Source organism: Tiliqua scincoides, chromosome 3, assembly GCF_035046505.1.
Source record: "Tiliqua scincoides isolate rTilSci1 chromosome 3, rTilSci1.hap2, whole genome shotgun sequence".
Taxonomy (NCBI): Eukaryota; Metazoa; Chordata; class Lepidosauria; order Squamata; family Scincidae; genus Tiliqua; species Tiliqua scincoides.
The window spans coordinates 126,657,619-126,663,556 of record NC_089823.1 but is presented as its reverse complement, the minus strand read 5'-3'; positions in this window follow the sequence as shown (position 1 = coordinate 126,663,556).

The window sequence follows — 5,938 nt, the reverse complement described above, 5'->3', positions numbered from 1 at the left end:
CCTGAGAGTTCCAGCTTTTTCAATGTTTTTATCTCTGAAAAACTTGTCGTAAAAAGAAATCTAGCAGTCTGAGGGCCCAATCCTATCCAGTTTTCCAGTGCTGGTGCTGCTATGCCAATATGTTACATACTGCTTCCTGTGTTGGGGAGGCAGTCACAGAAGCATCCTCAAGGTATGGGAACGTTTGTTCCCTTACCTCAGGGCTGCCTTGCGGTTGCACCGGTACGGGAAAGTTCGATAGGATTGGGTTTCCACCTGTAATGGTTAAAGGGAATGCCCTAAAATTATGTGGATAATTTTAGAAACTCCCGATTTATGTTCTGTGGACAAAAAAGGGGGGTCATAACTTACAAAACACCCTGGAACCAAATGGATTTCACTCTAGATTTCTGTGTGTGCAAACATCAACATCTCTAGGCCACACCACAGTAGTAGCTTTCAGGGAGAGACAATTAAACATGGCTAACATATGACCTGGTGACATCTTTGGAGACTTGCTAAGTACTGCTGTGCCTACCCAAAAGCAAATATTAGTGTGACCTGTGAACTTCCGTAAGCCATGCTACACCCTGTATATTATTTCCAAAGCAGGCCATCCTAGCTCTAGTTTAGGAATTGGTCTGGCCCAAATTCAGCAAAATTCCCTGCCCTTAATCACTGTTCTCCAAATTATTAGTTTTATTTTACCCAAATGCCAGATTAAGCATGCTGAACTTTGCAGCATCCTATAAAAGTTAAGTGTTTAATAGAAAGTTGCAGGAGTTGTTGACACACACACATTCACTCATTTATTCAGGTGGCAGAATAGGTTTCCTGGTCATATAATAAATATACTACTTGATGAAAGATTCTCATTACAACCTACACCCTGTGTTATTAATATATCCTTATCAAAAGCATATTACAGAATAAGGAAGCAAGAAGTTGTCATTCTCCAAAGGTCTTTTACATATTTTTCATACTGTAACTCATTTGCAACACAACAGGAAAGATGTGGGGCAAACACTATCATATAGTTCTCCAACTGCAAGAGTACTACAATTTCTATGTGTTCTGCTGACATTTATACATGTCATAGTAGCTGGAATGCAATACAGAACAAAACTGTGTTGTATTTCAGACAACACAGAAGAGTATGAAAGCCCTCTTAGCACTTCTGAATTACGTGGAAAAATATACGAATTAGTAGACTGAAACATATTTAAGGATATGAAAGTAATGGTACAATCCTATGCAAACTCACTTGGGATTAAATTCCATTCAACTCAGAGGAACTTACTTCTGAGTAAGAACTAGAACATCAAAAGGGAGAATTTGGTCTATTGCATCCTGTAGATCTTACTCAAAAAACTGAAAAATACACAAATGAAGCACAGCTCAAAAGTTTGCTTAAGACTTTGGGTATTTTGGTTGGTCCTAAAAATGGTATTACAGAATATGGCTTTTGGAAAAACATCACAGTTAAGGAATTATTCACATAGGCTTGGGCAAAGAAAGAAGGTTGCTAAATTCTTCCCAACAACAAGATCGGTTTTATAATATTTCAAAGAAAGCTGGTGTTTTAAATGCAAGTGTGGTTGATGAAGACCAGAGACAGGGCCTTTTCGATAGTGGCAGTGTGGCTGCGGAATGCATTTCTTGAGAAGTTCTGTCAAGCCCCCATGATGGTTGCCTTCAAGGAGAGAGATTGCAAGTGGTGAGATCATGCAAAAGGGAGAGAAGATTGGTATAGGATGCTCTGTATGAGCAACAAAGTGGATGGGAGAAGATTGCAAGTGATACTGAAAATGATATTGAAATGATGTGTGTGATGTCCCATGGCGGGAAAGGAAATTAGCATGCAGTATGCTCTGCAAACCATAGCAGGCTGTAACACCTGACCGGTTCAGGTAATGGGACGGAGGCTGCTGGGGCCAGGCCTGAGAGTTGACACACTAACAACATCAAATCTAGAGCAGAGGTAGTAATACAAAAAAGTTAAAATTGCTTATTTGGACTGTAACTAAAATCTTGTTTCATGCTGTGTGTGTGTGTGTGTGTGTGTGTGTCACACACCCTGTTGCTGCAAATGGGCATCTCCCAAAGTTTCCTGTGTACATGGTGGTGGGGTGTATGTGTCATGGGTAAGGAGGGGGAGGGCAGGAAACAGCAGCAGAGGGAAGGGGTGAGTCCTGGCGGCAGCAACTTGCACAGGATACTATCCTCTCTTTGTTACCCATCCTACCCCTTTTCACTCCCTGGACTGACACCAGCTATACACCTGGTGTAGGTCTAAGGAGAGCCTATAGAGAGGTAAAGGAAAAAAAAATTCCTTATTTCTCCCAGGTCTTCTGATTTTTGCCATCCCCACCCACAGGAAGCAATTCATGCCCTGTTGGCATGGCTGCACCAATGTTGGGGGATAGGATTGTTAGTTTACTTGTATGTAGCAGCAATTTGGATTGGGATCATAGTGTAGAGGTAGGCAGTGTATAATTCTTTATCTCACCCAGTTTTCCTACTAAAAATGCCTCTATGAAGCAATTATTTAACACTAAAATGCCACTGTAATACTTTCTACCTCCATGCTACAGTTTTCATCTAAACAGCAGCCCTGTGTGGCTACTATACACAAGTAAACATAAGCCTGTAACTATACATTTAGTGACATGCAATTTGGCTCCCTAATAGGAGCAACTGAAAATCAAAGCTAAATTTATCTGCATCACCCTACCCAGGTCTCCTTTTCTTTATTATGCTAACATGCAAGAAAGGAAACAATCTAGGAATTGAATTCTACATTTATGTTATCTCTTTTTACTTTTATTTTGCACAAATACTTAAACCAAAAAAATAAAAGGTAAATTTGATCATGTACCAATGAAAAAGGTCTATAATTTCATTTAGTCTTGAAAATTTCTCTCCAGGAGATAAAAAAATAGTACAACAAATAAAAGATTTACAGCATCAATTATCTTTGATGATGGTGAATCAAATAGAAATTAAATTAAAGTTTGTGAAACAAAGATATTTTGAGCATGCCAATAAACCAGGGAAATGGTTGGCCTACAGATTGAGGAAGCAGAGAGAGAAGAGAGTAATTTTAAAATTGCAGGAGGCGGGGAAAATGTATACTGATCAGGAGGATATAAAAAAAATAATTACAAATTATTATGCTAATTTATACAAAAGTCAAAAAATAGATCAAGTAGAAGTAAAGAACTACTTGGATAAACAAAATTTACCAGAAATGTCTGAAGAACAAAGGGAAATCTTAAATAATAGAATAACTCTCTGTGAAGTTGTAGAGGCAATAAAGAAGATTAATATAGATAAAGCTCCGGGTCCAGGTGGTTTAACAGGTAGATTCTATAAATGTTTAGAAGAAGAAGTAAGTTTACCATTGCTTAACACGATGAATTATATTTTGCATACTGGGAAAATGCCAGATTCATGGAAAGCAGCAAATATAACTTTGATTCCTAAAGGACAGGATTTGATGGATATAAAAAATTACAGACCTATTTCCTTGTTGAATAATGATTGTAAAATATTTACAGCAATTTTAGCAAACAGAATGAAGAAGAAATTACAAAATCTTATACATGAAGATCAATGTGGTTTTTTTACCGAAAAGACACATGAGTGATATTAGAATAGTATTGGATTTGCTGGAATATTATGATAAAAGGATAGAGAAACAATTAGCATTGATTTTTTTGGACTTTGAGAAGGCATTTGACAATTTGAGTTGGACTTTCTTGATTGCTGTCTTAGAGAAGATGAACTTTGGAGGGAACTTTATACAATGGATAAAGTCAATTTATACATCACAAACTGTGCAGGTAGTGGTAAATGGAGAACTATCAACAGTGTTTGAGATTCAAAAGGGAACACGACAAGGATGTCCATTGTCGCCACTTTTATTTATACTTGCCCTAGAAGTGTTGTGTAGAGATATTAGACAAGATGAAAGACTACATGGTGCAAAGATTAAAGATGAATGCTTTAAATTAAGAGCATTTGCAGATGATATGGTTTTGATCTTAGAAAAACCTTTAAAAGACATAGAGTTGTTGATGGTTAAGTTGAAGAAGTTTGAATCATTAGCAGGATTTAAGATAAATAAACAGAAAACTAAAATTTTAACTAAAAATATGAACAAACAAGATCAATCGAAGTTGATGAATAAGACTGGGTTCAAAGTGAAGAAGAGGATTAAGTATTATTTTGACAAACGAATTGTATGTTATTTCAAAATAATTATGTTAAAGTTTGGGGTGAAATTAAAAAAGATTTTGCAAGATGGGAAAGGCTGAAATTATCTTTTTTGGGAAGAATATCTGTAATTAAGATGAATGTACTACCAAAAATGCTTTTTCTCTTCCAGAATATACCAATATTACTTTCTGATAAACCTTTTAAAGAGTGGCAGAAAGATGTGACAGGTTTTATATGGCAAGGGAAAAAACCAAGAGTGAAACTTAAGATTTTGCAAGATGCAAAAGAAAGAGGAGGTTTAGGACTGCCTGATCTGAAGACTTATTATGCATCATGTTGCTTTCTGTGGCTTAAAGAATGGATATTGTTGCAAAACAAAAAATTGTTGAAGTTAGAAGGATATGATTTAAGATTTGGTTGGCATGGATATCTTTGGTATGATAAGTTGAAAGTGAATATGGAATTCAAGAATCATTATGTTAGACATGCACTGTGGAAGATATGGAATCGTTATAAGAAAAGGTTTTACAACAAAATTCCACTCTTAACTTCACCACAAGAAGCACATTTTGGTTTGGGAACTTTACCAAGAGATAAATGGTTATTGTATAAGAACTTATTGAAATGTAATCAAGGTCAATGTATTTTGAAGTCTAGAGAGGAATTGATTGTAGAGGGTTTTGACTGCCAATGGTTTATGTATTTACAATTATTAGAAAGATTTAAAATTGATAAAAAATTATATGGTTTTGAAGAGGGAGAAGACAATATTGGAGAAACAGTTAAGATCAGATGAGCAGGTAATATCTAAAATATATAAATTGCTTTTGAAGTTTGAAACAGAAGATGAACAGATTAAAAAATGCATGATCCAGTGGGCAAAAAATGTGGACTATGAACCTTCAATGGACAGATAGGAGAAATTATGGATAAAACAGACAAAATTTACTTTGAGTGTTAGCATTAAGGAAAATATATATAAGATGATCTATCGTTGGTATGTGACACCAAGTAAATTAGCTAAAATGTATGAAACTATGTCCAATAGTTGTTGGAAATGTAAGAAACAAGAGGAAACATTTTACCACATGTGGTGGACGTGTTCAAAAGTTAAAAAATATTGGTCACAAATTCATGCACAGATACAGCTTATCTTAAAAACAAATATACAATTGAAGCGAGAAGTATTTTTATTAGGTATGACAGATGAGTATGTGGAAAGAAAAAATGAAGTTTTATTTTTGTATATGATAAGTGCTGCCAGAATACTTTATGCTCAAAATTGGAAGACTATGAATATGCCTTCGGTGGAGGAATGGTGGATAAGACTTATGGATTATGCGGAGATGGATAAATTAACAATTTTGCTTAGGGAGAATTCAACAGAAACCTTTTTGAAAATTGGAGTCCAGTTATTGATTTTTTGAATCAGAGAAAGGATGGGGATTTGAGGTATTTTGGATTTGAAGATTGATTTTGAAGTATTAGTGGTATAGATTAACATTTGTTAATGTTTGGACTGTATGTATTTGGATTATAAGTATGGGAATGTTTTGGCTTCGCTCGTGCTGCTTTACTGGAATTTTGTTTATGTATGTATTTGTTTTTCTATTTTATGTTTATTATAGTTAAATAAATAAATAAATGACAGAAAAAGAAAATTTCTATAGCAGGTAAACATGACGAGTCTTATTGAAATACCACACACAGATAATTTTAGTATGAAATTCCAATCTAA